The sequence below is a fragment of the Schistosoma haematobium genome, chromosome ZW, assembly GCF_000699445.3.
Source record: "Schistosoma haematobium chromosome ZW, whole genome shotgun sequence".
In the NCBI taxonomy this organism is placed as follows: domain Eukaryota; kingdom Metazoa; phylum Platyhelminthes; class Trematoda; order Strigeidida; family Schistosomatidae; genus Schistosoma; species Schistosoma haematobium.
The window spans coordinates 104,971-118,042 of record NC_067195.1 but is presented as its reverse complement, the minus strand read 5'-3'; positions in this window follow the sequence as shown (position 1 = coordinate 118,042).

Below are 13,072 nucleotides of genomic sequence, written 5' to 3'. Positions count from 1 at the left end.
TACATAAAGAGAAAAGTCAACAATACGTTTATCTACGAAGTTGTAAATAGATGTAACCGCTTTGACTATTTTGCAAGAAATTATCATCAATAAAGAAGTATTCACTAGTATAGGGTTTGTGGAGATTACTAAGTTTTTGATTGAGATCATGAACCGATTGATGTTAGACCACTACAATTGAAAACCTAGAAGCACTAGACGGCCGTTTCGTCCTATTGTGGGACTCCTCAGCAGTGCGTATCCACGATCCCGCTCGTGGGATTCGAACTCAGGGCCTTCGGTCTCGCGCGCCAACGCTTAACCTACTGGACCACTAAACCGGCATCCAATGGTGATAGTTTCTAATTATGATGGTTCAACAACAATCGGTTCATGATCTCAATCAAAAGAAGTATTCAGTTGATTTAAAACACTGTACAACAGATACATATGAAAAGATGTCTATCATTGTTGGACAAATCAGTTTTGCTAACGTAAATCCAAAAAATATTAATGAAAATCTATCCATTGTAACATTAGATTTTATTCATTTCTTTCCGTTTATTGATTTAAACGGATAACAGTGAGTAGTAAATGTAAAATAAAGACTCATTTACGTATTAGATATTTCGGTATTAGAGCTGTAAAGCTTGAAGAAAAGGTGAATGATGAATGTGACAAGTCTCAACACCCTTTTTGTTGATTGATTTATGGTCGTTTATTTTACGACTTTTTTTTTAACTTTTAAGAGTATCTTCAAGGTACAGAAGAATGAAATATGCCTTTTATAATTTTCAATAAAGAATACTACATTTAACTGAGAAGATTATGAAAATTAGTTGAATGTGATGAAGAGCTTATTACATAGATGTTGATTCGTATTTGAGTCTTTACGAACCAGGAAACATTCGAAAATTGTTTTTGTCCACGTTTATGACTACTCAATATTTCATATTTATGACTTTGTTAACCATTAAATTCAGGCCATTCAGGCCTTGATATCAATGTGTCAAATATAGACCAACAAGAGAGTATATGTTTTCAATTTCAGCCAATTCGTGATTTAGTACGACAGTCATCTAATTTAATCGTTTGTGACTGTCTAGTTGTTAAAATGATGGATCATTTTCATTTGAGAAGGTTAATTCTCAGAAGAATGTTCAAAATGAAAGATTTTCAATGTTCATTTATTCTTTCGTAACATTTTTTCTTTCTTGCAAAGATGTTTCTACGTGATGCACATTTATTTGAAACTTTGTTGTCAACACAAGAAAGTAAACTAATGAATTATCAACTCATAGTAAGTAATTAATTCACTGACAGTTTACTTTATTCTAGTCACATATTAATGACTATTTTTTTTTGATGAGTTGATATAAAGTATTTTAAACAAAAAAAAGCACACAAAATGTAAAACTATTGATTACAAGGTATTTTGCTTCGTTTTTGTTTACATTCTAAATTAAATAACACTAGTAACTAAGTATTTCATTATCAATAACAACATCGTCAAAGCTCCACTAGAAAATCCAGTGTTATGTGTAATTTCGGGTTACTTGGGACAATATGAGATGGTGGAGAAGATTTGTAGCTCAGCTGGATAATTTTGATGAAGTTTTGTTTCACCCCTCGTCCAATGGGGGACACAACCAAAACAATGACAAATTTAAGGTCAATAAGAACCAATCAACGTTGAGGTGTACAGAACAAGCTGTGAAACGCATATACAGAAATTCGAACACTTCACTGGTATCTGAAGTTTGTGCTGGTGATGATGTCGTTCAGAAGAACGATAAAACCTACACGATCAAACCATCGAGCTCAAAGAACAAAACACTATCAAAAATATTGACAATGATTCTTATTAGCTCAAATTAAGAAAATAAATTCATACTGATAGCTGATAAAATAAGAATTACTATTCATTATGTAGAAATTAAGCGGACAAAGCATCGAAACATTCTCAGAGATATTGTGAACATATGAATGATGTATAAACCAAGACGATGATGATGAACGGGTACTGATTATACTTGTAGATGTATGGATGGAAGCGACTGGAATCATTTTCAAACATCGAAATCATTTTCAAGCCTAAAAAATATATGTAATAATAGCTATATATTAAGATTATTGATCTGTCAAGTAAAAGCAAATACTTGATGGGACTGTTGTGTTGCATGGGCAAACTTTAAATTTAGTATGTATTAATTCGTTTACGGGTTCGAATCATACAGATCATGATAGAATAAATAATATCCTGTTTGACTTTTATTCAGACACAGTGGGCGTAACCAAAGTTAAGGATAAATATCTTTTAAATCAGATCATAAGTTATGACATTTCTTAAATAAATTGTAAGTCTATATATATTACCTAACAAACTGAACAACGATATGCAATTCGAAGTGTATTTTGGAGATTCTTTCACTCTACATAACTTTTGAAGTAGTAATTTCAATCATTTGTCATTTCCACAAGTTAAAAGGATAACCCTAACGAAATCTGAATTTTCATATATTTTTATGTGATTCTTTTCCTACTATTAATCATGTTGCTATTTTGAGGTTGATCTCATTATGGCGGAATGGTTAAGATGACAGAAGAATTAAACACTTAACAATTAAGAAGGTGTTATATCTTGAAAGTTGATTTCTTGATATATCGCCTATAACACCCGTGATCGATCGTCACAGAAGGTTACTATTCATTTCAATAAATTGTGAAATCTGATACCTGTTATGTTCAACATTTTCAATGATGAATCAATCGTATGAATTAATAAATGATTAAAAGGGTATAGAAAAAAATATATTGGGGCGAGACTCCAATTTAAGGACGACCTTTGAACGAATCTTAAGTGACCTTGACAGTTATTAGCCAGTCAGAAGAAAGTTAGTATAAAGTGAAAATATATTATATGAAAGTAATGGATTACAGTGGATATTCTCCTTTTACATGATTTAAAAACTTGTTAAGGTTTGATTAAGGTTCAGAGGTTCTGAATTCACAATGCATATGGAATAGAAACTCGTCCATTGGGTTAGGGTTAGGTTTACGGGTAAGGTTAGGGTTAGTTGAGGGTTAAGGTTTAGGGTTTAGGGTTAAGGTTAGGTGAGGGTAAGGGTTAGTTGAGGGTTAAGGTTTAGGGTTAAGGTTAGGGTTAGGATGCTAACATACGAGTTTTAAGTTATGTAAAAGAAGAATATCCACTGTAATTCATTACTTTCTTTTAATATATTTTTACTGTATGCTGTCTTCTTATTGACTAATAATTGAAATTGCTCAAACGCTTCCGATTGGCTCGTCCCTAAATTAAAGTCTCGCCGTCCCATTTATTGTAACCTCTCATTATTCACCTACTCTCTAAAATCCGCTGTGAACCGATCGTATGTTAGCATCGCTTATTGAACTTGGCTCCGTGACCTTAAAAATTGCTCGAACGCTTCTGATCGGCTCGTCCCTAAATTAGAGTCTCGCCGATATTGGGAACATATTTAATATTAAAAATATTTCTTTAGATATCACAAACATGATAAGAATGAGATGAAATGAACAATTTGAGATGTTTAATGTTATTGTCAATATTTTATAGAATATCAACTTCAAAGTGAAGTAAGTGAGGGAGCGACGGAGTAAATATGAATGTTTGTTAGATTTGTAGATATGATGATATGACTAAGATTTGAATTATTATGTAATAATGAAGAATGATGATTGACAGATTGTTTCATGCCTCCTTTCTTCTCTTTTCTTTTGATGATCCATTTATCATTGGCATACATTTGTACCTCTCTACCTGAAAAATGGATTCTAGTTCATATGGTTTAAAATATGATCATATTTAATGTCACTGTAATAATAAACATGAATAAAGTTGAGATTAGATGGTGGTTGGAGGTAGTCGATAAGAAACCCTGAACCCGGATTTCGTGCTACTTGACACTCGTCAACAAGGTGTACCTGTAGTCTTGAGGGAACTGGTGTTCCCTGGCGGATTCGATCTCGTGTCAATCACGAATAAAGTTGTTTATCGGTAAAATGTGACAGTGATAAAAATAATTTGCTAAACTAAGGAAATCTTATCAGTTTTCAACTTCTACTTCTTAACAAGTACAAAAATGTGTTGTTGTGAAACCGAAGAAATATTTGCACAGTTTACTTGTAATAGATACTTTCAAAGTGAAAATGATAAGAATAGAATAGATTCTATAGTAATTGTAAAGAAAAGAAACGTAAAGAAGTTATTTTTCATTTTCTCTAACTTATAAATGAAAACCATAACAATTCCACTTCATACATACAATATACTTACTTACTTACTTACTTACGCCTGTTACTCCTAATGGAGCATAGGCGGCCGACGGATGAGGTCACTAACCCCATGCCTAAAACTTCTCCTTTATCCGGGCTTGTGGCCGGCAGTAGCTCCCGGAGGGACTCAGGTGGAGTTATACATACAATATGTATCACTGTTATTCATATTCCGTATATATGTATAAAAGTAGAATATAATTTAAATGAATAAGAAAGAAAGGTTCATTGTTGATCTAATGACCATAGTTAGAAAATATAAAGTAGAAAAGATTTACGTCATTGGTATAGAAATTGATAACAATTGGATAAACAGTACACAAATCAAAGAAAACACTTGAAAAATCACTACATACATACATATTACATCACTTCAATCTTAGTGACAGATTTGAAAAGTAAAAGCAATTGTACCATGATAATAATAATTAGAAGTGACATTTATTTTGCTATTTTTCTTTGTTTAAACTTTATAGAAAATGGTCATAAATTTAAAAAATAATTTTATGTCTCGGTATAGACGAATATTACTGAATAACTTTTGCATCATATTACACAGTGATATAATGAAAGTGAAAGATAGAAAGAGACAGAGTATATAATGTTGGTTTTAGTTAACTGGTTTCAAAAGGAAAAACTGAAACTTAATTCATTAACTTTTTAATGATAATAGAATGAATTATTTCATTAGATAGTAGTGAATGAATGATGTTTGCTGAGTTGATTTTTAACGTATACAGAGATTCGCCCCCGAATGCCCTGGTACGGCCGAGAGTGGGGAGAGTCCGCTCTCCCTCTCGAAATACTCTCACACGGCCACGCATATACAACCTTTGTCAGGAAGTCCTACTCACTGACTTCTCGTGGCTACAATGTTGTTCACGAAATTGAGAGGCCGAAATGCGAATGTCCGGCGCTTTAACCGGATTCCAAACCAATGGTGCACATGGGCTCCAGTATCCTGAGGGAACAAATGGTGTATGAACCAATTGTTGGTCACCGGCTTCCATGGGACTGCATCTCCTTACGATGCTTCACTGCCTTGTGGATCAGACCTTCAGGTCGAAGGCTCGAGGAGTGGCCCCCTAAGAAAACCACCTGCTTCGGTTTGGGCACCGGGGCAGTATCACAGCCCTCTCACAAATCGAATGAGATTTGTGTGGCGCATATGTATGTGGTGCCTCTTTGTACCATTATCTATGTGTTGAAATAAATAAATAAATAAATATGTAGAGATTCAATCGGTATCATGAATAGGTGAATGTTAGAACATCATTAAAAACCTGGAAGTATTAGATGAACGTCCTGTTCTACTATGGGACTCCTCAGCAGTGAGCATTCACATTAACACCGTTAGATGCCGGTTCAGTAGTCTAAAGGTTAAATGTTTACCCGTGAGAACGAAGACTCTGGGTTCGAGTCCGGCGTGCGGGATTGTGGATGTGTCCTGATGAGGAGTTCCGTACTAGGACGAGACGGCCGTCTAGTACTTCCAGGTTTCCAGTAGTAGTCTGACATTCATCCATTCATGATATTGATTGAAACTCAACAATCTTCGAAACCTTATACTGGTATATAGAGATCATGTAAATGGAACTTGTGGAATAATACAATTCTAAGATTCGATTTGAAACAGAAAGTTTTCATGAAACAGATTCAAACCAGTTATTATTTGATGTCTAATAAATAGTATTCTGTTAAAATTATTAAATCAGATGTCTTAAATTCGTCGAGTATTGTATGAAATTATCACGCAAAGTGAGAAAATAGAAGTATTTTAGACTTGAATTTGTCAATCATTACGATATATAGTTATGTCTCAGAAGTATATATAAAAACAGAACTATTTTAAGGTATCTGGAAATGTACTAAAATGTGTGTCCAATTTTAAAAGATCACTCAGGCACCGAATACGGAGAAGACGTAAAAAGGAAAGAATACTTGTGAGTATCTTATAGAATGAAATTCAAGTCAATTCAACGATCAATCCAATGGGTGGATCCGATCATTGCCAAGAATGAATCAAAAGTCAAAATTATCAAAAATTCAGAAAGTATGGATAAATATCTAGGAAAAGTTGAGGAAATTCTGTAATGGAATAAAACAGAATGAAGATGTCAACAGTTTTCTGACCAAGACATGTGATTCAGTTCATGATTACATTTTCTCATAATTTTATCATTCCTTAAACACTTAACTTTGTGTTGAATGGAAGATCTATTGAACGTGTATGAGAACCATTTTATGTGAAACTAGTTTATATTGTGGATTATTTTCAGTTCTAGATAGATTCGAAACTGAGAAGAATCAGCTTGATATTCGTTCTGATCGTAGGAACTCTACAAATGGAACTTGACATAATAAGATAAAATTTAAATACCCAATTATGTATCAGAGTGACTGTGATATTTTTAAACTTATTTGTAGGAAATGTGTGACTGTTATTTTCAATTCCAGTGAGTTGATCAGTTGACGATGATTTGGTATCGGTACTTGCAATCCTCACACGACGTTAAATAACTAGTTTGTAGCATGCAACAATTCTTCTAGAATTGACTGAGTATCACTTCAATATTCACGCGAATTACTGTAGCTAATGCAATTATACTTAAAGTTGCTTGTGATTCAAGTCATTTGCTGTTTTTCTTCCAAATTTTGACATGTGGGTAAATGCATTTGAGACTTGCAAAGCTTAACAGTTTCTTCAAAACTGCACAAATATCTTGTTAATGAGTTTTAATGGACTCCAGTTAACATATCTTCAGCTTGAAGAAATCTACTCAAAAACAACTCAATCTATTTACTGAGTTCTTAACAAACTCAAGTAATTTCATTAATTATTGTATGAATATAAGTGGATAAATTTGTGAGGTAGCTCATTGAGTTCTATTAAGAAGCCATTATCAGATTAGGAGACAATATCACCAATCGTAATAGCTATTTCTTGGAGATTAGAACCCTTAACTACTGAATGTCAACTCAAAATTCTGAAACTTAAATCCTCGTTGTGAAGATCATCTGATACTTGGAAAGTGATGATTACAAACTACTTGACAAGTTTTAAACAGGAAGAAGGCTACTTTATAGTATCTACGGTTGTCACTATCTCCTAACGAACATTTATCCATGATATGAAACTTCAAATTGAAAGATTTCTGAATGACTCTTTAATCAGAATGTAGAATAAATTCATGATCTCTATAAATATATTGATGGATATTAGGGAAATTTCTTTGAATCATTCAAACATGGTGACATTTATCATGACTATTGATTACTTAATGTGAAACTAGAAGAAAAAAACAAAAAGCAAATGGTTCGACTGTATCTCGTTTCTTGAAAAAAAACACAAGAGAAAATAGAGTGAAACTAATTTGAATATTTAAAATGTTATCAACCATTAAATCAATTGTGTCTATCTCTATTTATTTTTCGTTTATAGTTATGTGTTGTTTTTCAAACAAAAAAAATGTATTCAAATGTTAAATGATCAAGTATTAAAACAAAAAAACATAAGTGAAGTATTAAGATGTTAGACATTCACACCGTTGGATGCCAGCTCAGTGGTCTAGTTGGTTAGTGAGTTCCTATCTCACAACAGACCTAGTTGAACTCTACTGGTAACGGCTTCTCACTAGAACTCCAGGAGTATCTTCTGAAGGCATTTTAGTTAGTTACTTAATTGTATAACATAAAAGACTTGTTAGTTAAACTAATTTCCTTTAAATTTAGATCCTTTGCAAAAACGTTGATGTTCTACAGTGTAACAGTTTCACTAACGATATTTACTACACATGAAATGTAAAGCATTTAAACAATATAACAAACTGATAATCATTATTTTTACTTCGAACAAAAACAAACAATCATTGAATTAGTTGAAGTTAGACATTAACACCATTAGATGCCGACTCAGTGGTCTAGTTGGTTAAGCGCCTGACCCAAGACAGATAGATCCTGGGTTCGAACCTCGCAGGGGGCGGGATCGTGGATACATACTGCTGAGGAGTCCCATATTAGCACGAAACGGCCATCCAGTGCTTCCAGGTTTTCCATGGTGGTCTAGCTTCAATTGACTCATGATTTCAACCAGTTAACATTATTATTATTATTATTATTATTATTATTATTATTATTATTATAACCGTTGAATGTTTATTGAAGTAAAATACATTTGTTTTTGTTTTGTTTTTATTGTTTAAATTCATCAATAATACTTGACTATTTTTATTTAAACAATCACTTAAAACAAAAGTAGATTAAATTTCATTCAGTAGAAAATACAGATAATACGAATCAATGATTGTCTCGATGCTTAATTACTAAGTGGACTATTTAAGTTTTTAAAGACTAATATTTGAAAAGATTGAATATTCTTTTCAATAATTTATTTATTTAGTTAGTTAGTTACATAAACACTGGTACAAAGAGGCACGAAATACATATGCTCCACACAAATCTCATTCGATTTGTGTGAGGGCTGTGATACTGCCCCGATGCCCAAACCAAAGCAGGTGGTTTCTTAGGAGGACACATCCAGTGCCTTGGACCTAAAGGTCTGATCCACAAGGCAGTGGAGCATCGTGAGGAGATGCAATCCCATGGTAGCCTGTGACTGAAAATTGGTTCATACACCATTTAATCCCTCAGGATCCTGGAGCCCATGTGCACCATTGGTTTGGAATCGGTTAAAGCTCCGGACATTCGCATTTCGTCCTCTCAATTTCGTAAACAACACTGTGGCCACAAGAAGTCAGTGAGTAGGACTTCCCTGACAGAGGTTGTATATGCGTGGCCGTGTGAGAGCATTTCGAGAGGAGAGCGGGCCCAATGCTACTGTGTGACTCCTCAGCAGTACGCATCCACGATCCCGCCTCCCTAGACATTCGAACCCAGGACCTATCATTCTCGCGCCAGGCGCTCAAACAACTAGACCACTGAGCCAGCCGGTATCTATCGGTGTTAATGTCTAACTTCAACCAATTCACGAAGTTGCGTCACCGTACAACACTGTCTTCAGTGAGCTGATATCTCACAAGAGACCTGATTGAACTCCAGTGGTAACGGCTTCTCACTAGAACTCCAGGAGTATCCCTTGAAGTCAGTCACTAGTGAGCAGATGACTATTATCAGAAGGGGTTTGTGGAGATTTTAGAAATTTCACAAATTGAAATCATGAGTCATTTGAAGCTAGACCAATTACATTTGACTACGAAAGCTCGTAAGTACAATGGTCAAATTAGATCATTCAATAGCTAAGATTACTATTGATTAATTAGCCTTGATGTTGACCAGGGAGGAGAAGCGGTTGAAGATATTTCTTTTGTACTCACAGTTCCAGTCTCTTAATCCGGATGGCTACGGCTTCAGCCATTTGAAGGACTTTAAGTCTCACAAGCTTTGGCAAAAAATTACTGACATTATAAATAATTGAAAGGGATTGGTTTATACTGGCACTATGACCAATTTGTATTAAATGGGCCAATATCGAGCTGTTCACTTTCTTCATCAAACCTTCTTTCAGTCACGCTGGGAGCTGTTCACGAGCACAAAAATGCAAATTCCTAGAACTTCGACCAATGTAAACTGCTCCACAGAAGCAGTCAAACTGATAAATACAAAATGAAATGATCATTCTAAGAAATTCATCTTTCAGCTTTTACGTCACCATTGGGAGCGTAGGAAATACTATCTGTAGTTCTCGGGCGTTAAAACATTTCTAGATTGTTTTCCGTAATCTCTGAGTTAATATTTCACTGGCCGCATCCCCTCTGAATTGTAGGAGCATGAACAGGCATTTCTTATTCACCGTTTGTATTTCGCCTAATCTCACCTTCGTGAACATATATTTAATTATAAGCGTTCTAAGATATCTGTTATCCCTAAGAGTATTACGCAATGTTTTTAGCTCTTTTTCAACTATATCCATAGAACGTATAGTGCATATTCAGTAACTAATAGTTGTGATCAGGTTTCTTTTGTACTGCAGAGGTACAAAGCTAAGGAAATGTTTGTACTGCCCCGTCCAGGTATTTTTCCTGTCTAAATTCCTTTTCAATGATCCATCAGCTTTCGTAGTTGAGAGTACGTCCAAAAGGCTAATCTACCATTACTCTCTTCTTCAGATGTAAACTGAATGTCTGGATAAACTTCATTAAACTGCCTGAGAACCTCTTGTTGTGATGTATTATCTTTTCAGAGGATGAACGTATCATCCATATATTGACAGTAAAATGTGAATTTTGGATAATCTTTTTGAGTGGACCATTTTCTAGTTTGGCTAGAAAAATGCCAACTAGTATAAGGCCTAATGGTGAACCCATCGCAACACCATCCGTGTATTTATATATTTATCCGTCGAACATGGAATTCACATTCATGGTGCACTTCAGTAATACTCTTTAACGACATTGATAGGAACCGTAGTTTCAATTTCATTTTCACTCGATTTTTCACATGTATATTCTACGGTCTCTATGAGTGTAACATTTGTGAATATTGATGTTACATTTCTGACCTTGTCAACAAATTGGAATACATACTTAATACTAAGTTTTAAAAGTTTTGCATGGAGACGTTTCAATATAGTTACAAACCATTTAGCTATAGTATGATAAGGAGAGTTATGCATATCTAAAATTGGTTTTAGTGGGATCCCTGATTTGTGTACCTTTAGCAATCCATACAATTTTGGCAGATAGGTTCCCACTGGTTTGATTATTCCACATAAACCCAACTAAATAGTCTGTTGGTCCCTGAGCTTCTTCAAAGATCTGATTAGCTCATTCTCTATCTCATTACTAAGAACTTTCTGGTCAGTTATATTTTGAAGTTTTAATTTGTCATCTAAAATGGTACCCGTTTTCTCAATCTAATCGCACTTTGTCTTTGACCTGGCCAGTTTTCGGACTATTAATTTGGATATAAGAATTGTAGAACCTGAAGAGAATTTATCGAAAAGAATATTCTTCGTTCAAATATTAGTCTTTTAATATGAGGATCTTTGAATAATTAAACTATTTAAGTTTTAATCAGAGAGGAGTTTTGCGGATATTATAATAACTTAATAATTGAATGCATGAGTCAATTTAAGCTAGACTCAGTGGTCTGAAGGTGAAGCGCTTGCACCCGAGACTGATGGGACCTGAGTTGGAATCTCGCGAGGTGGGATGGTGAGGAGTCGCACACCAAGACAAAACGGCCGTCTAGTGCTTCTAGGTTTTCCATGGTGATCTAGCTTCAATCGACTCATGAATACAACGATTCAATTTAAGTTTTGGTTAAATTCAAAAACGAAGAAGGTTGTTTTTGTTTAACACATGTATTTAACAACTAACAAAAGTATTTAGTCAACATTAAAACTTTCTTATTTCGTAATATTAACTCTATGTGAATAACGACAATGTTTTGCATAACAAAAGTCAATGAATAGTGAAATCAATTCTGATCATTCTTTTATCTTCTCTAATTGAATTCCATTTAGAAACAAAAGAATACAACTGATATTGTTGCTTCGTTGAAATCTCAAAATGAAATTGTTCAGTGTTTAATCAATGCTAATGAATCATTGAATCATTTATGTGATACCGGGAATCAACTCATTATAGATAAAGTATATTCAATGGAGAAAATACAAAATAAAATCTGTTTTATAAAAAACAGGTTAGTGATAATAATACTTTATGTTTCTAGATTTTAACTTTTCAAAAATTGAATCTGTTTACCATGTTCATGGGTTGTAGTTTTGACGTTTAGACAAAGTTTTCAATAATTATCCCCACTACTGATTGATTTTAGATAAACTAGAAATCCTGAAATTAAAGGTGTTTATCTAAGTTCTTCAACAGTAGATTTTAACTGAAATCAACGGGTGCAACTGCATTTGATAGGTAACTTAAAGCACGGAAACGTGGTTAGTGTTGATAGATTAAAGGCTTAGGATTTTAACACTAACAATCGATTGACCTATTAAATAATGTCTGAAGGCTAGGAGATGAATTTTGGGATCTAATAAATATGTACGAAACAAATATGCTGGGTTCTTAACATAAAACAACTTACCAACTCTTGTACATAGATGTTTTTCTTTATCAGGAGTTTGATGATTTCGTCAATGTATATCCTACCTCCAAAATCTTTTCCTCATTTCCTCCTCATTTGGAAGCTGATTCGTTCACTCTCACAGTAGGCTCTTTCTGGTGATAATCAGCAAACGAAAATTAAGTATCTTGGGCAGACAATTGTTTAGAAACACTTGTACAATTTTGTTGGTGGTTGTGGTAGTTCTCTAAGTTCCGACTTCTTACAATAGAACTGTCTCGACATTCGCACTGAAGATTCATACTTTGATATTGGTTGACAGTTGTTTTGAGTTCCATATGTTCTTCACTTGTAGTAATGCTTCCCTTGGTTTGGCAATCCTTGACTTTACGTCTGTATCAGATCCTCCACGTTCATAGATGATGCTGATCAGCCAAGTCTGCACCTCTTCCAGAGTTGATGTTCTCCATGTTTTATTTGAGGATCTTGCTTTTTCTCTCATGCATATTGAGGCCTTCTGATGCAGAGGCTGATGCAACACTAGTTGTCTTGACATGCATTTGTTCATGTGAATGTGATCGAAGGGTCATGTCATCTGTAAAGTCTAAATCGTCCATTTGTTTATAATCTATCCATTGTATTCCGTGTTTCACCTCAGAAGTGGAGGTCTTCATAATCCAATCAGACGTCAGAAGAAAGAAGGGAGAGAGTAAGCTACCCTATCTGACTCCGTTCTTCA